Source organism: Rhinolophus ferrumequinum, chromosome 16 (genome assembly GCF_004115265.2).
Source record: "Rhinolophus ferrumequinum isolate MPI-CBG mRhiFer1 chromosome 16, mRhiFer1_v1.p, whole genome shotgun sequence".
NCBI classification, from domain to species: Eukaryota; Metazoa; Chordata; class Mammalia; order Chiroptera; family Rhinolophidae; genus Rhinolophus; species Rhinolophus ferrumequinum.
In genome coordinates, this window is record NC_046299.1 from 51,336,976 (window position 1) to 51,362,999 (window position 26,024).

Genomic DNA, 26,024 nt, shown 5'->3' on the forward strand with positions numbered 1-26,024 from the left:
CCCTGAGGAAGTGAAATACCATGGAAGTTCAGAAGAAGGTGAGATTACTTTTCATGAGAGTGTGAGGAAGTCTTTATGGAGAACGTAACATTTGAACTGATCTTAAAATCAGTTGTGATTTGAACAGTTAAAGATGTGGTAAGAAAGGTGTTACAAGTGGGAAGAAATACCCTAACAAAGGCACAGAATTATTGAGACTCTGAGGACCAAGTTTTGATTTAGGGTGTCATTAAGTTTAACTACTTTTTTGGGGGGCAAGGTTCATTTGGATTTGTAATTTCATTTATATCTGTTAAACAAAAGTAGTCTGCTCACTTTATTTACACATATCTTATCACAGCGGAGTCATCAGTTTTACTCCACACTTAGGTCGGGGGGAATATGGGAATATTTGTTTATGTGTCCTTTTTTCAACTCAGGTTCCTGAACAAGATCATTTTTTAAAAACAGCTTTGTTGAGATGTAATTCATGTAACATATAATTCACCCATTTAAAGTGTATACTTTAGTGTTTTTTAGTATATTGACAGAGTGGTACGATATCACTACAATCTAATTTTAGGACATTTGGTCCCTTAAAAAGGAATCTCATACCTTCTATTAGCAGTCACTCATTCTCTCCCATCCCCACCACCCGTGCCCTGGACAACCACCAGTCTACTTTCTGTCTCTGTGGATTTGCTTATTCTGGGTATTTCAAATAAATGGAATCAGAAAATATGTGGCCTTTGAGTCTGACTCCTTTCTCTTAGCATAATGTTTTCAAGGTTCATCTGTGCTGTAGCATGTATCAGATTTTTATTCCTTTTTGGTTCTGAATAATATTCCATTGCACAGACTAAGGCCATTTTAAACACAGAGAATGATTTTATTGCAATAATAAAACAAGGAGTGATGGTGGGGATGGGGGGTGAGGAGAAAGAAGAGTGGGAAAGAAGAAACAGGAGGGGTGCGAGAAATTCCAAGGATGGGATTCAGTAAGCAGTGTGAAAAAGTCAGAAGTCTTAGATTGCCTGTGTTATAGCATGATACAGACATTTTTCTTTTTTTCCATTGAAGTGGCCCATAGAAATCTCTGTCTTTGTGACCATACAGTGGTGCCAGTTTTATTAATGGGGCTTCAGACACTTGCCTTCCCCATTGCATCTGAGGGCATGTGTTGTAACTACTTCTTGGGTTCATGAAATATTTATTTTGGTAGTTTTCATGGCCTTGACTGTTAAGAGCCTCACCCATATATCATACCCTGTTGGGATCAGCTCTGGGACAAATAGCAGCATTGTCTTTCCTTTACACTGATAGAAAAGAATGTTCTGCTCTTAAAAAGAAATCAGTAATTAATTTTGTCATTCACAAATGATCAGTATTAACATCTGAAAGTACTTTTGCTTTCATTTCTTTTGGTTGATGTTAGATTTATTTCAGTTAAAATAAATAACAATGTTTGGGTGATAAAAACTGAGTGATTTTTTTTTTTGGCCTCTAGCTTTTTTTTTTTTTTAATTTATTGGGGTGACAATTGTTAGTAAAATTACATAGATTTCAGGTGTACAATTCTGTATCACATCATCTATAAATTACATTGTGTGTTCACCACCCAAGACTGGGTGATTTTTTCCTTAATACTTTTTTGTATGTTCCAGTTTTTAAAATGAACATATAATTCCTATATTAAGGGGGAAAATCAATACAATACATAAATAATAACATTTGTATAATCCTTTATAGTTTATAAAATACCCTGTTATTTCATAGCAATCCTTTTAGGTAGGTATTGCTATGGTCCTAGTTTTACAGGTGAAGATACTGTCGAACTTAAGTACCCTGCCCACAGTGGCACAGCTAGTTAGTGATGGAAGTTGAACTCAAACTCTGTTTCTCTTACTGTGGATCTTCTGCATTTTTCACTCCACCGTTGTACATCTACTTAGAGCAAAATTGTTAAATATCAGGGGAATTGTTCCATCCAGATCAGAAGCAACAAGAATGCTGTTAGTCATAGAGTTTCCATTTATCCCAGGCCTGACAAGATTATCTGTTGAAAGCCTGGCTTTCACATGGTCTGCGTGAAGTAGCCTGTATGAAAGGGATGATGTAAAGGTAGGGTTCTGTTTCAGTGACACTCAATTTCACAGCATTTCTTTCATTTTATTTTTTTTAAGAGTAGCTCCAGATCAGCACAAAAGTATTTATGCCAGCAAAACAGATAAAGACTTTTTATAGTATATATGGCTGCTTCGCTTGAAGTCAATTAGAAATAAATAGTATTTAAAATAGGTTTGTAGGAGTTTTGTAGTTAAACAGTATTTAAAGTAGGTTTGTGGATTCTTGGGGGAATCATGAAGTTTCATTTGAAAAACTTGGAGATCAAAAGAGATAAGAATGGGACACATGTACAGATGGGAGCTTTGCTCCAGTGACATGTGACATCTACTCATGTGATGGAGAGAAGAGTTTTGGAGTTTTTATGTTTCGACAACTCTGTTGATAATTTTAATGGAGCCCCAATTTAAATATTTATATATCTACACAGTGGAACATTGGTCTTTTCTAAAGCTGTTTTATAAATAGCAGTGGGATAATAATACCGAGTGACAAAATAAAAGAGCAGAAGTCCTATGATATCAACCACAATATCTTAAGTTGGCTCCTTCTGTACAGTCCAGGAGTAAGGGCAGCATTAAGGCAGATACTTTTATGGGGATGAGACCTATTTGGATTTTAATATTTCTTGTGTATTTGTTTAAAAAGTAGTCATTTTACATACTTATTTAATTGCTGGTCATTTATCTATGTCTAAAATGCTTATGTTTTATATGTGTCACACCTGAGAGGGTCATTATTTTAAAAGCTTTCTGACAACTTCCTGGTTTTTTACTGCACGCTGAGGAAGGGGGTAGGGTGGGAATATCTTCGTTATTCACCGTATACACTCCAGCATAGCAGGTATATATTCTCTTGTGACATTCATCATACTTGGTCAGTGTGTCTTTTCCACTAGATTGTAGGTTCCTCAGTGGCAGGGACCATGTCTGTTGTGTGTACCCCTTGATTTTTAGTGTCACGCTGATCATAGGTGTGCAATGTAACTTTTCCTTTTAGTAAATGCAGAATTGCGTAGCATCCATTTTTTTAGGTATAAAATCTTGTAGTAGGAATTTTTGTGCAAGGAATATTTTTTATCCCCAGCCTTCAAACATCTGGTATAGCTGAATTTGAACAGTCTCATCAAATTTATAATGGGCTTTGTCTGAAACAAGTAGAATATATACTAAGAGGGAGGAATGAATGGCTAACTGCCCATTGTTTGAGATAACAAAAGTGTTCAGGCTATTTTGGGTTGTGGTTCTCTGTTTCAGTGTCATTTCAACTATGCAGGCCACTTGCTAAATTCATAACTTGAGGATATGTTGCCTCCTATCCGAAAGTGGCATTGTGATTTTGCATTCTTTTAAAATTGGAAGCATCTTTTTAAAATGTAACCATTTAGACCAGGTGCAGATACATTTATTTGGAGCCCTGCTGCCCATACTCTGAATCATGAATTCCCCATTAAAAGAGAGACGAAGATATCATACAGTCGATCTGCTTCTTTTTTGCTTTCTGGTTGATCTGGGCCCAGTTTCCCATTATGTCATGGTCATGATGGTGGGGTATATATTTTAATAAAGCTGCATTACAACAGTATCAAAAAAAGTAGCAGTCCTTAATGAGCAAACGTCAGAGATTAGCTGGTATCACATACAGCCACATTTCTCTCTAGAATAATGCTCTGTGCTCACGACTCTTGCTGAAGAAGGGTCATTCTATCAGTTCATGTTGCTTTCAGGAAGGTCTGCCCTTAAACCTTCCCTATATGTAGATAGGACTAGAAGAAGAAAACATAAATTTCAGACTTTTTTAAAGCCTCCAGTGCTATGTCGTATATATACTTCAGAGTGAGCTTTAAGGAGTAAAATTCAAATCTGCAATAAGACTCTGAAACACCCAGAGAAGAAGTTGATATGTTGGTGAAAGGGCTTCCCATTGGAGGCTTTCATCTGTCTTTTTTTCCCCCTGTGCACGAGACCTGTAGAATTCTTTCAGTATGTGTTTGGGTATATTGGGCCACATAGTTAAGTTCAGATAACATAACTTTTGAATCTAGGGGCCTGCTTCTCTGTTTTATCAGCTAGTTTAGTACTTGTTCCCATTGGGGATGGTTACAGACTGGAAGTCTGTCTTACCTGTTTCTCCTTAACAATTTACAAGAAAGGTTTATTATGGAAGGAAGCTGTGATGAATATACTCGTGTATAAGTAGGGAACTTTTGTTCATTTGTATTTATATCGTCATAGCTAAAATGTTTTATCCTTCATAATAATCCAGTCTTTTCTTGAACAGTATATTATTATAATAGTAATCAGTTTTTGTCATGCTAAGCCTTCATAGTCTTTTCAAAAAGAACAAAGTTTTGTTAAAAAGTACTGCATTTTTAATGTTATAATTTAGAAAGTCTTCAGTTACAATCTCAGTGTTTCTCATTTTCTCAGTCTTTTTCAGTCTGTTTGAAGTTGATTTGTCTTTTACTCTCTTTGTCTTTTTTCTGTACTCCAAACCAGCTTGTGTTTCCTTGGATATAAAAACAAACTTAACTTTATACATATACGCCAGCTCTTTTTCACCATTAAAAAAACACCCCAAAGCCTTTAGTTCACTTTCCTGCTCAAGAATTGCAAAGGCAAGTGAGGAAACCCAGTCTGTTACAATATCCCAAGACTTTCCCTGTCGTGTGCTGTTTAGGGAACCATGCTCTGCTCAGCCAACTGCCGTTTGTAAGTGTGGAATGAAATCACTTCAAAATAACGGGCAAGGTCCTGAAAGAACTTCTAATCTCGAGATACTTATTAAAGATATAGGGGCTTAAGTTGATTAAATCTATTTAACTGTGTGCATTATGTGCAGACAAAGGGATAGAGTATGATAGAATAATGGATAAAAGGAGACTTATATAATTAGACATAGAAGTTGAGGATTCATTGCCTTCTTTCCAATCCCTTGGTAAAAGCTTTGTAGATTTTATGTTTTTTGTATGCCGGGTCATCAGTTTTGGGATGATTGATCTGACTGTGGGTTTTTCTTTCCCCTCCCTCCCTACTCCCCTAGGGTGTCTCCCTTGAAGACTTGGTTTCTGGAGGGCAAGGACTGGGTTATAGTCTTACTGATATTCCTGGTGCTGTGTTTATCCCAGTCCCTTGCTCATGGTATTCCTTCCATAGGGGCATTGTGTTTTGGTACTTAACTTTACCAGCTGGTCATTCTAGGCTATTTCGTGAGGAGGGTAGCTCACTAACCTTGTTGCCATTGGAAGGCATGATGGTTCTCTTTTCTTGCCCTCAAATGTTACTATATACAAATGCCTAAGTAATCACAAAGAGAAACAAAGCTTCATAAATGGTATTATTGTGTTGGTTACATATTGGGAATTTTAGATTTCAGAAAATTCTGTCACTGTCGGAAGTCAGGTCATTGGATTGGTGTGACTGTGGGATGTGTGTGTAGAGAGGATGATGGGTAATGAATCTTAGAACTGAAAATGTTTTATAAATGTTGTTAAGTTGCAGAAAATAGAGTCTTTGGCCCTTAGAGAATTTCCCACTGATAAGATTTCCAGTCGAATGAGCTTTAAGGGGACTGTGGCTGAATTTCATCGCAGCTGGCCACAATCCAAGTCCAAGTCTTTCCTGCTTTGAAATAAGCTTAACTTACTCCCACAAGTAAGCTTTCGGTGAAGAAAGAAAAATGGTACATTTGTTCTTAGAGTTGAGAATTGAGGGACCTGTATTATCTAGCTTCTCTATATTTCCAGCCTTCTCTCCATCCCCTCCCCCATCTCTGGAGAACTGGCTCATCTTTTATCTGTAAGGTGGACAACATGTTTTTATTTACACGGTTAAAGTAGATAAGGATATATGAATGGGCCGGTAAGTCTTATATAGAAAAATATCTAGACAAGTAACACTTAAATCTTTATCCTACATCTCTTCTCTCCAAATAGCAAAATTAGTTATTAGATTCTAGCTGTGCATCTTGCTAGGTGTTCTGAATTATAGTAGGATATAGAAGAAATGGTCTCTGGCCTCAAGTTGTTAAAATACAAATGAAGTTTACAATCTTAGACAACGATTTATCTACATCCTCTCCACCAGTGAAATTATAGCAGTATTTAAATTACTCATTTAAAAGGTTGGGTGCTCGTACTGTGCATACAGTTTTTGTTCCTTGAAGTCCTGGAGAAAATGTGAGTGGGTCAGCAGCAGGGTGAGCAGGTGGTGGGCCCCATAGTTAGAAAAGACCTTTGAACATTGGCCTCAGCTGCCTTTTTCTTGTGGCACTCCAGGCACAGCGGGTTTCCATTTCCTCCCAATGCAGTTCTTGTGGGCCTTCACACACGCGTATGCTGTTCCCTCTGCCTGAACTCGTCTCCTGTGCTTCTTTACTTGGGTCATTTCTACGAATCCTCAACTTGCATATTAAATGTCAATTTTCTAGAGACACCTTCCTTAACTCTTTTTTTTTTTTTTAAAGATTTTATTGGGGAAGGGGGACAGGACTTTATTGGGGGAACAGTGTGTACTTCCAGGACTTTTTTGCAAGTCAAGTTGTTGTCCTTTCAGTCTTAGTTGTGGAGGGCGCAGCTCAGCTCCAGGTCCAGTTGCCGTTGCTAGTTGCAGGGGGTGCAGCCCACCATCCCTTGTGGGAGTCGAGGAATTGAACCGGCAGCCTTGTGGTTGAGAGCCCACTGGCCCATATGGGAATCGAACCGGCAGCCTTCGGAGTTAGGAGCACGGAGCTCCAACCGCCTGAGCCACTGGGCCGGCCACCTTCCTTAACTCTTACCTCCAAAACTAGGAGAGGTCCTTCTATCATTTCATTTCTATATTCCTTACTGTTAGTAGTTATTTGTGTGATTATTACTTGTTAAACATCTTTCTTCTCACTAGAGCCTCAGGGACAAATATTGACCCTGCCGTCTTTGCTCCTGAATTTTCAGCACCCATGATAGTGCTTGGCACACAGTAGGGTCTTGAGGAATATTTGTTGAATGAACAAATGGGAAGACCATTTGCTGCTTTCCTACTGAAAACTGATTTATGCTTCTTTGGAAAAATATATATCATGCTGTGGGTGAATCTTGGTGAAATTTAACTGCCAATTAAGAAAGTGACTGTAAATCATTGGTTAGCCCAGGACTTGGCTGTAGTAGGACCATCCAATTCGTGTTTCCTGAATGAATAAATTCTAGGCATAGAGTCCTGGGGTGCAGAAGGGGATAATCCTGCCCAATATAGCGTTATGCAGAGTGTGTAAGCATAAATCAAAATATAACATGGATTTGGAATTCTCTGTTAGTTTGGATGCTTTACAAATCAACAGAATTGTCAACTTTGGCAAAATGTATCCAGGATGAGTTATCAAATACCAAAGTCGGACTTTAGATATAGATTCAAGGTAACTGGGTCTACAAACATGCCAAGACTCTTGGGAGGCAGTAGCGTGATGGTTAAAAATAAAGGCTTCAGAGCTAAACTCCTTTGAGTTCAAATCCCACCATTATTTAACACCTGCGAGGCTTTAACATTGAGGAAATGATTTAATCTCTATTTCTCATGGTCCTCCTCTGTAAAACAAAGCTAATCATAGTAACTGACTCATGGTGTATTATTGTGAGGATTAATGAGTTCATAAAAATGCTTAGAACTATGCCTGACACATAGTTAAGAGCTCAGCAAGTGTTAGACATATTAACATATTTTTCCATGATTTTTAAGTCATGTTTTAAATGTCTAATGAAAAGGCAGTGTTGACTTTTTAAAAAATGTCTAAGCATAACTTCTAACTTTTATTCAACAAGGCAAAGTGCCAGCGAAAGCTTTCAGTAAAATTCCATATGTTGTGGAATACACAGTTTTACCAACTGTGGGGAAAATACCACTCACAGTTTAGGTGCCTGAGCCTTTGATTGCCAGTTTCCCATGATTAAAATGAAACATCTAAAAAGTTTTTTTAAATTAAAGTTTATTGGGGTGACAATTGTTAGTAAAGTTACATAGGTTTTAGGTGTACAATTCTGTAATACATCATCTATATATCACATTGTGTGTTCATCATCTATATATCACTGTGCGTGTTCAGTTTTCCTTCCATCACCATATATTTGATTCCTTTTACCCTCATCTACCACCCCCCTACCCTTTACCCTCTGGTAACCACTAAACTATTGTCTGTGTCTATGAGTTTTTGTTTCTTCATTTGTCTTGTTCTTTTCTTGTTTTCAGTTTTATATACCACATATCAGTGAAATCATATGGTTTTTGACTTTCGGTCTGACTTATTTCATTTAGCATAATAATCTCAAGATCCATCCATGTTTCGCAAATGGCACTATTTTATCTTTTCTTAATGGCAGAATAGGATTCCATTGTGTATATATACCACATCTTCTTTATCCATTCATCTATTGAAGGACACTTTGGTTGTTTCCATGTCTTGGCCACCGTAAATAAAACTGCAATGAACATCGGAGCACATATATCTTTACGGATACATGTTTTCGGATATTTTGGGTTGATACCCAGGAGAGGGATTGCTGGGTCATATGGTCTAAATTTTAGATAACTCCTTTATTTGGAGCAATAGTGAGGGAAAAAGTGTATTTTTTTCCAATTTAGAAGCAAGAATTGGGGCTTAGGATTTGGGATTTTATCCCAAGCATTCATTGTCCTGTTTTCTAAAAAAGAAGAAAAACCCTAAGGGTGTCATCAGGCTACTAACTAAAATAATATGATGGAATCAGCCTTTCCGGTAGAGTTGAGAAACATGCATTTGTGAAATAGAATTCATGTTATTCTGGAACAGCCAAATTATTTTAACAAATATTTAATGACTACCCTGTTTTCCTGAAAATAAGACCTAGCCAGACAGCTCTAATGCATCTTTTGAAGCAAAAATTAATGTGACCTGGTATTATATTATACTATATTATATTATATTAGACCCTGTCTTATATTAAAATAAGACCGGGTCTTATATTAATTTTTGCTCTAAAAGATGCATTAGAGCTGATTGTCCAGCTAGGTCTTATTTTTGGGGAAACACGGTACATCCTATACAGGATACTGGATAAGCTTAGTATTTCGTGCCTGAAAGGAGGGTTAGAGTCTTTCACATGTGCTATCAACATAGGAGTAATAGAGTTGAACATGATAGTCAGGTAACTATAACTACTAGTTTGGAAGGTATACCTATTATTTCTAGTCTTTCAGTGGTTTTCTGGAAATTTTTAACATGCTTATTTAACTTCAAACACTTAATTAGCATCTTTCTTATCCTGAGTAATACAAAGATTGTAAAATACTTGTCATGCCATTGTCCTGTTACATACCGTTGTCTAACAGTTTGCTTTGGTCTTGATTCTTTTTGTACCCCATCAATTAGATACTATAGTTGTTCTTATACAGTTTTTTCCCATTTACCTATGTTTACCAATTTGTTTTGAGATGTAAGAGAAATCATGACCAGACCTTCCTTCTTGGTAATTTCCTTTCTTCCTGAAGTCCATCCTTCACTGGTATCCATAGTGGGGTCTTTGGGTGGTACACACTCTAATTTTTTTTTTTTTTTGGTCTGAAAATATCTTTATATTGACTTATTTTTTGAAAGATGATTTCATTGGGTATATAAACCTAGGCTGATAGTAATTTTTTCCCAGCACTTTGAAAATATTGTTCCAGTCTTTCTGCATTCAGGTCAGCCATCGGTCTAATTGTTATTTTGCTATAGATTATGACTTTTCTCTCTGGGGCTTTTAAGACCTTATTTATCTGTCTTGGAATTTTTTCGGGTTCTCTGATTTTGAAGGTTGATTTCTTGTATCAGTCCTAGAAAATTCTTAGCCATTACCTCTTTGCATTTTTGCCTCTTTCCTTATTTTATTCTCTGCGTTTTGAACTCTTACTTAGAAAAATGTTGGACTTTCATGTCTTTTCAGTTTATATTTTCCATTTGGTAATTTCTTCTGCTCTTCCAGTTTGCTTAAGTATTTTAGTTACACAGATGAGCTCTTTGACACGCTGGGCAGAAGACCTTCCGTGTTTCCCTGAAAATAAGACCCAGTTTTATATTAATTTTTGCTCTAAAAGATGCATCAGGACTCATGTTCAGGGGATGCCACCCTGAAAAATCATGCTAGGGCTTATTTTCCGGTTAGGTCTTATTTTTGGGGAAACATGATGGCATTCTTATCAAATCTAAAAGGTGTCAGCAATGATTTTATTGAAGTTTTAGATTAAACAAGTCATATTCATACCTTTGTGATCTCGTGGAAGAAAGAAACATTGAATATGGTGGCCAGTAGCATGGATCTCCCTTTAGAAATCTTGGAAGAAAACAGATAGGAATGATCAAGTTGGAGCAGGAGCTCGAAGGAAGGTCTGTAAGGGAAGGACTATACTGGTCCTTGAACTCAGGTATGCCTATATTTTTTAATCATTCCAATATGTATTCTAAGCTGGCATGGACAGATAACTATGCTGTTAAGATTTTATGCAAAAAACAGTAGGGGGATATGTTCAGAAGGATCCCATTTTATATTATCCTATATGTGGAAGAGCATATACTAAAATGTGGTGGATTGAGTGGCGGGATTTCAGGTTAAAATTTTTTGTTTTGCTTGCCATAATTCACGTTTTTTTCCCTAACAATGTACCCCTTTTGAAGTAAAAAAGATAAGTCCATTATTTCCCCATATCCTTTTGTTGTTATTGTTTGCACTATTCTCAGTATGTGGAATTACCCTTCCTCTCTTGCTAAAATGGGCCCAGTGTTGATGTCACTTTCTCTGGGAAGCTCTTTCCAGGCTACTCAGTTGAAATGAATCTCTCTCTGCAGTGTTTCCAGAAGGCTTGACTATGTTTCTTATCATGAATTAAAGCTCCTTATGTGCATGTCTTTTTTCACCCCTTCTTCCTCTGACAACCCCCTACTTCGACTTGAGTTCTGGAAGGCACGTAGTGCACCCATAGACTGGGGTTACTTGCATTTGCTAGATACTCAAAGCTGAATTGGTTGTATTTGCAGCATTGCAGGTTTTTGTTCTTTTTCTCTTCTAGAGCAACAAAAGATAGATATAAATTCTGAGTCACAGCCAGCAGAGTTATTTTAAAATTCCGAGGGCTATGATGTATGTATGTACACCAGATGAATACTCTTCCCTAATTTGAGAAGGCTGCTGAAAATTCTCTGGTGCAAAAGAAGCCATAAATAAAGAAACATCATCCCTGAAACTGCCATATCTATTGCATGTCTAAAACCAAAACATGAATGCTACGTGTTACCTGCTGTATACCAGGAAACTCTTATCTTTGAACTGGGAGCTCAACGTGCGCCATTGGTCCCAAAGCTTCCATCAAAAGGCAGATTCCTCAATTAGTCTACTTGCAGTCAGATACGGCCCTGATGGCACTGAGGAGTGTGAATGCAAAATCACCTTTTGTCCCTTCTTGTCTGGAAATTGACTTTTTTAAATTTATGCTTGCCAGATAAATAAACCTTTTTCTCTCTTTTTTTCCCCAAGTAGTATTCCATTGCTCTTTTCTTCCATATCTTTTTTCTTTTTCCTCAAAGCTAGCAGTCTAGCTAGATTAGGCTTGAATTATTATCCTTCATTGATGGTTAATGATTTATCTCTCACTCCCATCCATTACTGCCAAGCAAATCTTCTCAGTACAGCTCTGATCTCAGCATGTTTTTGCTCAGAAACCTGTACCTCCTCCCAGTGACTTCTAAATTAATCTAAATACTTTAGCTCTTTTTTAAAGATTTGAATATATTTGACATATAACATTGTAACATTTAAGGTATACAACATGTTACTTTGATACATTTATATATTGTAATATGATTGCCATTGTTACAATATTTATCATACATAATTATAGTACAGTATTATTGTCTAACTTATTCTAACTCTTGAGGGCTATCACACTTTATCCCTTTTCTGTTCTCATTTCTCTATTGAGTGGCGAAGTCAGCAAACTACAGCCTGTGGGCCAGATTTTGCACTGCCCAGGAGCTAAGAATAGTGTTTACATTTGTAAATGTTTGAAAAAAAAAATCAAAAGTAGGGCAACCAGATGGCCCAGTTGGTTAGAGCACGTGCTCTTAACCACAAGGTTGCCGGTTCAATTCCTACATGGGATGGTGGGCTGCGCCCCCTGCAACTAAAGATTGAAAAACGGTGACTGGACTTGGAGCTGAGCTGCGCCCTCCACAACTAGATCGAAGGACAAAGATTGAAGCTGATGGGTCCTGGAAAAAGCACACTGTTACCCAATTAAAAAAAAAAAAATCAAAAGTAGAAGATTTTGTGGCCCATGGAATTATATAAAATTAAAGTGACAATATCCATACATATAGCTTTATTGGAACACAGCCATGCCCATTCATTTACATATTTTCTATGACTACTTCCACATGACAAGAGTGTTGAAAAGTTGTGACAGAGACCATCTGGCTCATGAAGCCCAAAATATTTACTATTTGGCTCTTTATAGAAAAAGTTCCCCACCCTCGACCTAGAGTCATAAATTTATAAAGTTCTAAATAGATCTCAGAGATATTCAGATCCAACTCTCTCATTTGAAAAATGAGAAAATGTATTCTCAGACATAATGAGCAATATGTTTAAGGCAGGTACCTTTGGCAGTGGAAAAGCCAAAAATGTGACTCCACTGCAGGTCCTACCTCACTGTAGGACCCCTCCCGCGAAGCCTATACTAGCCTAGTGAGACTGCTTGGCGTTTCATGAACAAACTCCAGTCCATCTCACCTTTGCATCTACGCACGTACTGCATTTCCTTCTATCTAAGGTGCCTTCTTCCCACTAGAAATTTTATCCATGCTTTAAGGCTCAGTTCAAATACCGTGTTTTCCCCAAAAATAAGACCTACTGGGACAATCAGCCCTAATGCGTCTTTTGGAACAAAAATTAATATAAGACCCAGTCTTATTTTACTATAATATTATATTATATTATATTAATTTTTGCTCCAAAAGACGCATTAGGGCTGATTGTCCCGCTAGGTCTTATTTTTGGGGAAACAGTACTGAGGACTGCCCTTGTCTCAGCAACTGATTGGGCTCTCTGTCCAGCAGTCCCCAGGAGATGCTAAGTCCTACCTCCCTGTTGGCACTCATCAGAGTCATTTATGTCGTTCTGAGGCTAATTCAGGCCACACACTCCCTAACTGCATCCTGGTGTCACCTGAAGAAGTGTCACCTGCATATTGCCTTACAGAATTCTCAGGACATAATTCAAAGAATGAGTTTGTCTAAAGATGTTAGGATACAGGAGATGCCTTCAAGGTCTCTAGTTTACTTCCTTTTTAGTAAAAAAGAAAAAATGTGCCATTGAATAATATTTTGGTGGACCAGCTATACAGAAGAATTCACAAGGAATTTACCTACACCATATCCACCTAGCAATCGATGAAGTATGTACACCCTGGGGAGAGAACTTGGATTTGTCCTAAGGAGGATTACCTAATAGTGTGAAGATTATTTAAGTCGCTAGTATATTAATTGAAGCCTCTGGTATATTTATTAATGGCTACGTTGCGTGGTATATTTATTAATTGCTACGCTTGCGTGCTAAGGTAGGAATTCACACTTTAAAATCAAATTCAACAATGAAAACTTTCGACATCTTCTCTCAGTCTGCAGGGATTCTCTGCTGATATTATGTCTTCCATATAAACTCTCAGTTTGAGGTGATTTTCATTTATGAACCAACTGTAGACTTGTGTTCTGCAATGAACCATGAGTGAACTTGATATTTAGTAAGAGGACTGAAGATAAAAGGATTGTAGTTAGTTTAGTGTTTAGGTACCTTGCCAGCATTATCGCTAATATTGTCCTTAAAACAGCAACAAAACTAAATAGGTGAATAGAGCCCCATTATAGCTTAATTCCCTCAATTCCAACTAATTCTGTTTCTTCCTTTTGCCCAACTGGGCATAAGTAATCTAAGATGGTGGAACCAGAATTTACTACTGGGTTTAGTTGTCTGTGGCAGCTGTTCAACATCAAGGCTGTAGAGTTGATATTTTGTATTAGTAAACAAGTGAAACAAAAGGAAATAAACTTACATTTCTGTAAAAGTCTTTCTCCTGATTAGACCAAGGTGCATCTAATCTATTAAAGTTATGTGAAGAGCAGTGATAAAAGACAATCTGCAAAAGGCACAAACACAGCCAGTATTGATGGGGATGGTTGATAGCTCCTTTTTCTGTCTGTACATCTTGGCCAGTTTGATCTGGATGTGCTATAGCTGTTCTCTTATTTCACTTTTCAGCAAGTTTAAAATTGAGTCTGAACCATACGGAGATTAGCATGACCCCTGCGCAAGGATGACACGCAAATTCGTGAAGTGTTCCATATTTTTAATAATGCAAGTAAAAAGTTTTAAAACCTGGGAAAAAACAAAAAACAAACAGAGTCTGTAGTCAGCCCATATGTATTCACACTAAATTACGTTTGTAGTAGTAGTTGAGAAGGAAATGTAAAAGCATTAAGAAGAAAAGCCTAAAAGTAAAACTTTCAGGGTTTATTCAGTAGAGGTGCCATAAAACAGTTTTTTTCTAAGAGCATTTTAATTCGTAGCCTTTAACCATTTGACACATTTGTATTACAAAATTTCCAGTTCTGGCTGCTTGTAAGAAATGTGTTTGTAGCTTGAGCTAAAAAAATTAAGAGTGATTTTGCTGTGGCCCTAATTTAATGGGTCAGAGTGTCTATTACAGCCTGGAGCTACATCCGGTTACTATACTGAATAACCTCCCGTGGGTAAGCGGCCAGCTCCTAATTAGGAACAACACTAAAGACTGTTGCCATTGGGTTACTGTGTCAGGTTTTGACCACACCTGTTAAAACAAAAAAAAAGGCTACATTGTTGGTCAGTTCTGGTTTAATTTTAAAGGCTAGTTGCCAGTTGCAGCTAGGTTGATTCAGTTGATCATCCCTAAGCAAGTTACAATTAAGGAAATGAAGCAGTTGAAGCGCTAGCCAGCATAAACCTTCTCGTCTGTGGAAACCTTCCAGCTTCTGGGAAGAAAAACTAGAACAAACTAGACATCAGTTGGTTAGACTGCATCCTGATGGTTTATATCCGCCCATTGTGAGCTTGAAGTTTTTCTTGTCCTTATTGCTATTTAATAGTTCCATTGAATCATAGCATCATGCAACATTTCAGAACGACACTTTAGACATCATTGAGTCTCTCTCCCTCATTTTAAAACAAATACAGTCAAGTGGTTTAGGATTAGAGTATGGATGTGCTGATGTCAGCACCACTATCGCAGTGATTTTAGGCAAATCAATTAACCTTGGTGCTGCTACTCTTCACCTGTAAAATGAGATGAATGTACCTACTACCTCCTAGGTACCGTGGTAGGTAATGGGACCTACCTCCTAGGGTTGGTATAAGGATTTAATGAAGTAATAAAAAGCTCCTGACTTATAGCATGTGCTCAGTAAAAAACAAAACGAAACAACATTTTTATAGGGGAAAATGGAAGTCACAAATGACTGCAGTGTACTGCAATGAAAGAGGGAAAGAAAAAGGGACTATTATCTTCCAGGCTGTTCTGGTTATTTACATATGTATTACATCCTTTAGACCTGGGAGAGATTTTACTTTTCCCATTTTACTGATAAGGAATCTGAGGCTCAAAGACGTTAAGTTACTGGCCCAAGGACACAGAGCTAGTAATAGCAGAGTGAGATGAGAGTCATTCCAAAGTCCCAGTTCTTTTCCCACTACTCCATGTTACCCAGGAAAGGGTCTAGGTCCCAGTTTTCCTAAGATAAAAACAGGCTGCTTTTCAAAAATTCATTTACAAATTGGGTTGGAGTTATTTTTCCATAGGGACAATGTTACAAATGGTGGTTACATACTCAGGCTTAGCTATAAAAGCTACAACGTAATTGAAATTCTGCACATTTGTGAACTAAAACTTAGAAAAAGTGTGTTTGCAGTTCTAGCTGTTACAGCAGAAAAACCGAAAAAATAAGTATATTTTAAATTCTGTGGAGTGATAGTACTCTGAGAAAAGCAGATTTGTTTAGAAGATGGTGAGAAAGAAGATGGAGACTGTTTTGATGCTGGTGGAACCTCTGGGATACTTTAATGGACTAAACATTTATACCTCGCACAGAAACATCCTATATTTGATGACGCTTTGATGGTGTACAAAGCACATTCACATGCATTATTTCCTTATAACCATAGATGAGATAGATAGGACGGGTCGTAAAATTGATCTGCTTTCCTTTTGCAATATTTAGCTTTCTTTTTTTTTTTCATGTTTTTATCCATGATATTTTTTAAATGGCCTGTGGGAGCGCAGCTATTCACCTTAATAGAGCCAAAGAGGATTTGTGCATAGGTGTATTGAAGAGAGAATTAAAATAAAAGAATGAAGGTCTTCCTGAGTTAATTGTGCAGAAATAGAAGGAATTAGGATGGAATAGGTAGAGTTTGTGTGCAGATATGAAAATGGTAGAGTTAAATGTTAACCTATTTTTATTAACTATTTCTTGACCATATTACTTTTTTCAGATGACACTTGTTTTCTGAGTACTTATTTTGTGTGAGTCACTGTGTGTCATGGTGATGAGGGAAAAAACAGTTCAGATCCTACCACTAAGGAGTTTGTTCTCTATCTGAAGCATCTACTAAAGACTACACTCAAATCATTCAGTGATCTTTTCCTCTCCCCCAGAATTTAGGAATATGCAATAGTTATTTAATTATGAAACTAGTGGAACTAATACTGAATTTCCATTTAAGTAATCGTTTTAATAACTAAAAAAATTGGAAAACTAAAGGAGATTGAGTGACAAACAGTCCTTTTATTTTCCCATACTTATTACTTGAGTTCCAGACACTAAAGGAAGAGCTAAAGATGAGAACGGAGGATCTATATATTCTTTGTGCATCATTTACTTGTATGTGTTTGAAACCAGTACAGAAATCACTTTAAGGAGGGTTTGATAGATTCTACGTGAATGTGGGAATATTTGTCACCTAACAATATATATTGCTTGCAATTTAGGAAGTGTACCTAAAACAGAGGAAATGAAGCCATGACTTGGCCTTAAACTCTAGTCCTGCAACTTTCTTAGAGGAATAACCTCTTTGGTCTTCATTTCCAAAGTGAAGGATTTGGTTTAGATTGCCAAATTCTTTTCCACTCTGTGAAGTGGACGGAGCCATAGCTTGTGTTCCATTGAGAGAGTTGGGGAGAAAGTGGGTGATGGAGATAAGTTCCCCAAGTTGACGACCTGCTTTATTGTTAAACTGGTGGCCATTCAGAGGAGGAGGGTAAGTGGTTGTGAAATCTACAGAAGAATCCTGAGTTGAGGGAGACAATGAAGCATTTGCAAGTTGGAGGCCTGCCCACAGAGTTCACAAATAGGGACCTGTCAGCATGGCTGCTCTGCTAACACTTATCTAGCCTTAATTGAGCTATTGAATTTCATATTGGGTTAGAAATAAACAGGCAGCGTAACTAGTTCTAAGGAAAGTATGTGGCATGAAATGAGCTCACTTGAACCTACCTGGTTCATTTGCTATTTCCCCCATTTGATTGTGTTCTCCTTGATGTACATTTAAATTAACTTTTTGACAGTTGGTCAAAATTTGAACCTTTTCGGAAAAACTGGTGGTTTTCCCATTATTTAATAGATTATATAACAAGAATATGGTTGATACATTTTAGAAATTTAGTGTATATTTTTCTGATTGTGAAGGCAACGCATACTTAGCTTTTTAAAAATCTGGATAGTACAGAAAAGGATTAAGAAGAAAATACAAATCATCTGAAACTCTACTTTCCATGTTGTATTTTCCTTCAGTCATTTTTTTGCAATATGTTTACGGGAGAGTGGGATGTGAAATTATTAGTGAACTAGCTGAGGCATAAGTGAAATTTCACATGAACTCATGATATTGGGGAGCTTGCCTAATGCCCTGTGCTCATTAAGACTGAATCTTTTTGTTAAATCAGGTGGCACAAACTCAAGATACCTGCAGGGCCAAATAGGTAACGAGTGAGTCAGGCCCGTTATAGGACACTGGGGAGCGGTGGGTAGGTGGGCACAGTGTGGTAAATGGAAAAATGCAGGCCCTGATCGAAGAAAACTCCTACTATCTCCAGCTTGTTGCCATGTGAAAACAGGGCCTCGTGTTACCACATTTCTCTGATAGTCAGTACAATCTGGAAATATTGATTTCTTTTTATGGTGACATTTTCCATTTAAAAAAATACTGTGTAGGTCAAACAAAACAGGTCTGGGGGCACTTGATCCATACGCTGCCGTTTTGTCACTCCTGACAGAAATGCTTCTAAATCTTTCTCATGGTTCTCACAAGAAGAACACTTTTGGAGAAGAAAATATTTAGAGGAGTTGGGTAAGGAATTTCCAAGAGAGGCTTCAGCAGCTTTTCACTCTGTATAAACACTGAGAAGGTTGCGTGGGATAGGAATGATCCCTGAGTACCCGCGGGGATCAGGCGGTCACACACACGAATGAAATGGTATAGATAGTGAGATTATAGGGAGCGATGCAGAGAGTATATTCCCTGTGTGGGACATGGGGGTTCCAGCAAATCGGTTCCTTACTGGAATACAGATCTAACATGGCCAAATCTTTTGATATTTCAAGAGATGTCAGAAATTTGGATCTTTGTGAAATTTCTTGATTATGAAAAAAAAAAAAGGGAGGGACCAAACAGAAACCACCCTTGGCCCAAATTCTTCACAAAGGCCAAGTTTGCGATTTGTGGTCTGGATCACGGTTTCCCTAAGTGTGTTCTCCAAGTCCCAGTTCCATCATGTGTTGCTAAAAAGTGAGGAATTCTTGGTCAACTGTATTTAGAAAATGGTGGGTTAAACAAAATCAAACAGATTTCCTGACTGCAGGTTATCTTAGATCCTTAAATATACTAACGGCCTTATAAATTCCTAAGAAGAAATAGTCCCTAGACCCCGCTCTCAGAGTTGTAGCTCTGTCTCCACTCATTTTCCTCATTGTCCCTCTTGTCTCTGAGAAGAGATGGCCTTCCTCCTGGTATAGGGTAATCTGTCTCCCTGCTCTCTGGAGACCTTCTATCCCTGCCTCTCCAGGGACCTTGCTTCCTAATCAATATCTTATTTCCTGCCACCTTTCCTGCAGGCTATCAACATGCATGCTCTTCCCCGATTTAAAAAATAAATAGTGACCCTTATATTATACCATACACATACCAAAAATGAACTCCAAATAGATCATGGGCCTACGTGTAAGAGTTAAAACTATTAAATTCTTAGACTACCACGGAGGAGTTAAATCTTCATGATGTTGGTTAGGCCGAACTTTCTTAGACACTACAGCCCTGTGCCCCAGAATGGCATTTTGGTCAGTGATGGACCACACGTGTGACAGTGGTCCCGTGAGATTAGAATGGAGCTGAATTTCCATCCCAATCAGTGAGCCACTGACCTGTTACAGCACAGAGGAGCTGGTCCCCTCAGTGGTACATACGAGGGTGCTATGGCCCTCCCTGATCTAGCGTGATGGTCTTCGGAGTATATTTCTGTAAAGTCTTTGTTGAAGACCTCAGATCCTGCACAAGGGCACAGGTCCAGAGGAGCTAGCTTACAAGTATTAAGTGCCACTGTCACTTTAGTAAAAGCTTTCTGTGGTGGTGTGGAGCCAGCCTGTCCCTGTACTTTGGAACTATTTCCAGGTGGTAATGATGTAAAGCACAGATAAGTTTTATTTCTTCCATCACTTCAACGCCAGAGAGCCCTTTGTGCCAGTTAGGGTCAATGGAACCAAAAACACCTTTCCAAAGTAAAAATATTGAGTTCTCAGTTCTACACCCTCTGCATTTTAAACACTTTTAAAAGGAAAATAAATACCACACAGTTACTTAATCTAACCACTGCTCCAACATGCAACAGCCAAAAACCACACTGCCATGACTATCCCCTATATGCCTTTATCTCCCCATGTTGATGTCTTATTTCTGCTGATCCTCAGGCCCCCTTTCACTCCCTCCTGACAGTCACTGGTATGCTGAGCGACACCGTAACCAGGTGGTTTCTCCTCCATATTTCCAATCAATCCAGCCCCCATCCCTGTTCATAGAGCAGCATGGACAACTTTGATGTTCTGTTTCTGACCCTGGGGGAAGGAAGCAGGGGGAGGGCTGTGAGGCAGTGTTTATAACGTCGACAGCCGTGTATAGTCATGTCCGGGGCCCTCAGTCACTCACCCTCACTCGCTGACTCACTCAGGCACCCAGTACACCTTCCAGTCCTACAGGCTCCCTGGTAAGTGCTGTAGGCAGGTCGGCCATTCTTTGTCTTTTAGACTGTATTTTTACGATACATTTTCCATGTTTAGATATGTTTAGATATACAGATACCACTGTGTTACAGTTGCCTGGAGTGTTCCGTACAGTGACGTACTGTACAGGCTTGCAGCCTAGGAGGGTAGTGGGCTGTAGCACCTAGGTTTGCATAAGCGCACTCTGTGATGTTTGCACAGTGATGACCTCGCCTAATGACACCTTTCTCAGAATCTATCCCTCGTTAGTGATGCATGACTGTATCAAAAGCACAAGCAATAAAAGAAAAAGATAAAGTAGACTTCATCAAAATTATAAAAGGACACCATCAAGAGAGTGAAAAGAAAACTCACAGACTAGGAGAAAGTATTTGCAAAAGACACATAAGCTAATTAAAATATGAGTCAAGGGAGCGAATAGGCATTTCTCCAAAGAAGAGATACACGTGGTCCGTAAGCACATGAAAAGATGCTCCATGTCATGAGCCATCAGTGATACGCAAATCAAAATTGCTGAGAGACATGGATGCACTAGAATGGCTATAATTTAAGAAAATAAACAAACTAAAAACAGATAAGAACACGTGATGTTGAGGATGTAGAGAAATTGGAAACCTCATACACTGCTGGTGGAAATGTTCAATGGTTCAGCCTCTTTGGAAAACAGCCCGGAAGTTCCTCAAGCCATTAAACAGATTTACTATATGATCCAGTGATTCTGCCCCTAGATACATACCCAAGAGAAATGAAAACATACATCCACACAAAAACATGTACACCAATGTTCATAGCAGCATTATTCGTAATAGCCAAAAAGTAGAAACAATCCAAATGCCCATCAACTGATGAATGATAAAAACCAGACAATGGAATGTTATTTGGCAATAAAAAGAAACGAAGTACTGATACATGATACAACACGAAAGAAGCCAGCCACTAAAGGTCACATGTTGTCTGATTCCATTTATATGAAATATTCGGAATAGGCAAATCTGTAGAGACAGAAAGTAGATTAGTGGCCGCCTGAGGCTGCATGTGGGTGGGGAAGTGCTGGGGATAAATGAGGAGGGTGACTGCTAATGGGTTTCTTTTTGGGGTGATGAACATGTTCGTAAATTGTGATGGTTGCCCAACTTTGAATGTGCCAGAAACCATTAACCTCTCTCTGACAGTTGACGTTATTGACTGTTTCCCTTTCTTGAAACTCAATTTCTTTGGCTTTCAAGACACTGTTCTGCCATTCCCCCTGCCTGCTCCTCTCTCAGACATTTCCTTCTCAGCTCTTTTCACCAGCTTATTCTTCTACCAGCTGGTTATCCATTGGTGATGTTGGGTGTTGGTTTTAGTCATTGTTTGAGGCTTTTAAAAGCACCTGATCGCTTGTTACTTTCCAATCTATTTCTTTAGCCCAGGCAAGTAAATGGAGGAACCACCTATTCAGTTGCTTATTGAACATTGACTTGTCTCCATCTACATATGCCATAAGTACTAATTAGTTTCCCTCTCAGATCTGGCTTTCCTACTATATTACCTGTACTTCCAGGACACTTGACTTAGGAGCCTGGGCGTCATCCTAGATTTCTCCCTCACCCTCCACATGAAGTGAGTATCACGAAGATGCACGCATCTCTTACATCCATCCTCATTTCCATGCATACTGCTGCTTCAGTTCATCTTTCATGTATCTTTCACTAAGACTCTAAGCTCCAAGAGATCAGGGGCCATGTGTTTTCCTCATCACTGTCTGTAATACCCAGCACATGGTATGATATATAGGTATTTGTTGACTGAATAAGTGAACTAACAAACTTTTTCTTCTTAGTTTTCTTCCCTCTGGTACATTGTTGCTGCTGAATTTTTCTGGTTGAAATGCAAACCTAGTAATGTCTTTTGCTTAGACATTAAATAATTTCCCATTGCTTTGAGAATAAAGTCTAAGACCATTGCGTCCAAGGCCCTCCGTGATGTGGCCTCTTTCTGCTTCTCCAGCTTTCTATCCTCTCCACCCAATACCCTGTGTTCCCGCCATGTGGAGATGTGTTCCCTGAATTGGCCATGCGTTCACATATGCTGCCTCGCTCCTCACTCCTTTCCCCCGTGAATCCTATTCTGGAGAACTCTTACCAGCTTTCCTAGAGTATCTTCTCCTGTGAAGCCTCCCTACTCGCTGATGCAGAGCTGGAACTTGCATGTAACTGTATTGCGTGCTACACTGAGTAACAATGATTTCTTTATGCATTTTCTTGTCATGAAGGGCAAGGACTGACTCTTCCTTGCTTTTGTATACCCGTCACCCACGGTGTGGTACCTAGTGCCTACCGCATAGGAAGCAGTAAGCGCTTGATGAAGTGAATGAGTGATTGGAAATCAGAGTAGGTTAAGAGTCCTTGTTTTTCTGGATATATGGCTTTGAAACATGTGACTGGCGTATCATCTCTGCATGAAACAACGGGTAGTGAGGGGGTGGATGGGTCCCAAGTCCATCACTATTGCAGGAAACCCATTAAAAGTGTTGCTGATGGCGGGTCACATACATTATTATCATTGCATGTCCCAGGCATGGTACTGGGCACAGCTGCATATCTGAATGGCTGTTCAGTATAATGGGTCGATGAGCCTAATATTAGGCCATAAGGAACATTGACGTGAGCCAAGTTAAGTACAGGCAGATGGATGCACAGTCCCGTGTTTGGCCGCAATCAATCGGTCAGTCAGTTGGCCCTGCAGCGTGGCTCACTGTAACTTTAACTGTAAGTTAGTCTTATGCTTTCATTATTTGTAGCTTCTTGTCCAAACACAGTGAGAACTTCTGTTGATTACCATCTCCTTGCTCCCTTTTGATACAATGCGGTATCGTTACCACTTACACTGTACAAATCGGTACACAAGCCCTCCCTGCTGTGTTTTGTATTCCTGTTTTCTTATACTTGGTCGGCTAAGGGAGACATCTGCATGAACATATTTTTTAGTCTGGAGAGTGACTTGAACCAGCCACGCTTTCTTTTGCTGGAAAGAAACAAAATCTCTTTCTACATTACTGAACCAAATCGAGGAGATTGTGATAAAAGGAAAAGTAATAACAACAGCGGAAGACAAAAGGCTTCTCACATAGAATTTTGAACTAAAGTCACAAATTGAACAAAAGATATTTAAATTAACTACTGAACAAAGTAAGAGCTCTTCAAAAGAAACAGGGCTTCCTGCCAAGCCCCTAGAAATGCCCCCAGGCCTTACTCTTTCATTGCCATTATTTCAGTTTATATGTCTGAGGATGCTTTTATTTCTTATCTCATTCTCTTCTCACCACCTAGTGGACACATAGCTGGCATTGGCTCCCTGTTTATTGAATTGAATGGACTTGGGCTCAAACGTTAGAGGCAATTCTCTGAATAAGAAAATAAAAAGAGAAATAATTTTTAGTTGTGAATAGAACCAACAAATCTGAGTTCCAGCAATGAAATAAACTTTGGGAAAAATAAAACGTATTTACTATGAAAACCTGCTCAGAACTTAGACTGTAACTAAGACCTGTCTCTCTCTCTCTCTCTCTCTCTCTCTCTCTCTGTGTTTTAACCCTTTCACATAACATAGGCTTGCTTCCCCCCCACCCCAAAGGGAATAAGATTAAATTAAAAAAAAAAAAATCAGACATCTACTTTAGTTTACTCTCACAACTGTAAAACACAAAATATATAAGAATTAAGATCTTTTAAAATGTGCATTTATTAATCATTTTATACCTGTCTTGTTCCCCAAAAGAATGTAAGGTAGGAAATGAGGACTTAAGGTAGAAACGATAAATTTAAAGGTGAATTTCCTTTATCAGAGAGCTAAAATGGAGTTTTGCCAACAGGTGAGGAGACACCTAAAGAGATCACATAGTGTAGAAGAAATCCTTGTAAGTGCATGATTTCTTTAAGGTCACATGGTTATTTATTAACTGAGCTGGACCTAGAAACCAAGTCACCAAATTTCCATGCATGCGCTCTTAACATGTATGTAGCAAAAAAGCATTTGGCTTCATCAGCCAGGTGTTTTGATGACCAGGTGCTGAATGGGTTCGAGAAGCATTTGCCCAGATTCTTACTGACCTGCTTTTTTGCAAAACTGTAGCCTACTTTAGGGATCATATGCTTCCTCCTACAAAGATTGACCTCTAGGAGTGTTTCTCCACAAGCCAGGAAGATTCCTGCTAGTTAACAAAGAGCATTTTGTGAATTAATTCCTTTCTTAATCGTTCTATTCTTGTATATTTGGAAAAGATGGGTGCTAGAGAAACCGTCTGTTCTGGTGGTGTGGGGAGAGAGGAGGAAAGTGCATTTCCTGTGATCTCCTGGTTGATGGCTTGAAAACGTGAAGCTTTGTCTTTGGCTTCCTAGACAGGCTTTGCCAGTTGTTCACAAAGAGTAGATGCTTTTCTGGTCCTGCATATCTTTAGAAACTGGCTTCTTTGGAATTTCTTGACTTGTTACTTCGGTGATAGAACACCGAATTGGAAAGATCTAGAACAAAGGGTGACAACCTTTGAATAAATGGGCAAGTCAAGTTATATATTTCTCTGCCTTCACACGTGGCACAGCCCTTCCTAAGCTGACTTAAGCTTTCTTTCTAGCCTCCTTCCCTTTGCTGAAGCCACACCCGGCTGTCTTTCTTGTCAAGTCAATCATGTGGTCAAACATCTGAGCCTTTGTCTGTGCTCTTCTTTCTGCTTGGGCTGTCTGATCCCCCTCTTTTCCACACCTGGCAACTTCTGACTTTCCAGGCCCAACTCCTGTCTTTTATGAAGACACCACGTGGCAAAGGCACAAATGAAGGTTAATCTAGCAGCTGTGTGAAGAGTGGATTAGAAGAAGGAGGAGTCCAGAGGCAGGAAGACCAGTTTTAGGAGACTTAAATAAAAGTCCCCTAGACCTGAGCTGTCCAATAGGGTAGCTACTGGCCACATGTGGCAATTTAAATTAAACTTATTTAAGAGAAGCCAAGCTGAAAGGGCTACACGCTGTATGGTTTTAACTAGATGACATTCTGGAAAGGCAAAACTATGGAGACAGTAAAAAGATCAGTGGTTGCCAGGGGTTTGGGGACCGGGAGGGATAAATAGGCAGAGCACAAGATATTTAGGGCGGTTCTCTGTGTGATACCATAATGATGGGTATATGTCATTGCATGTTTGTCACACCCACAGAGTGTACAACACCAAGAGGGAACCGTAATGTAAACTATGGACTTGGGTGATGATGACGTGCCAGTAGTTCATCATGTAGTACGTCATGATTGATATAGTCCATCAGTTGTAACAAATGTACCACTTGGCTGGGAGATACTGATAATGCAGGAGGTTATTGCTGTGGGGGCAGGAAGTGTATGGGAAATCTCTGTACCTTCCCGTCAATTTTACTAACCTAAAACGGCTGTAAGTAAATGAAGTTATCATTTCAAAATTTAAAATTAATAAATCAATTAAAATTAAAGTAATGGTTCAGTTCCTTATTGCATGAGCCACACTTCAAGTGCTCTGCAGCCACAGAAGGTGAACGGTTTAAATAGAACAGTTCTGTCATAACGAAGTTCTGTTGACAACGTTGCCAAAC

At 38.7% G+C, this 26,024-nt stretch overlaps 1 protein-coding gene and 1 pseudogene across 2 annotated transcripts in view; both read left to right on the forward strand.

The window, feature by feature from the left end:
* Window positions 1-26,024, forward strand: part of VCL (vinculin) — a 94,200-nt gene that overhangs the window by 3,967 nt on the left and 64,209 nt on the right. The gene's annotated exons all lie outside the window — the stretch shown is intronic.
* On the forward strand, window positions 14,384-14,482 carry LOC117036504 (uncharacterized; annotated as a pseudogene).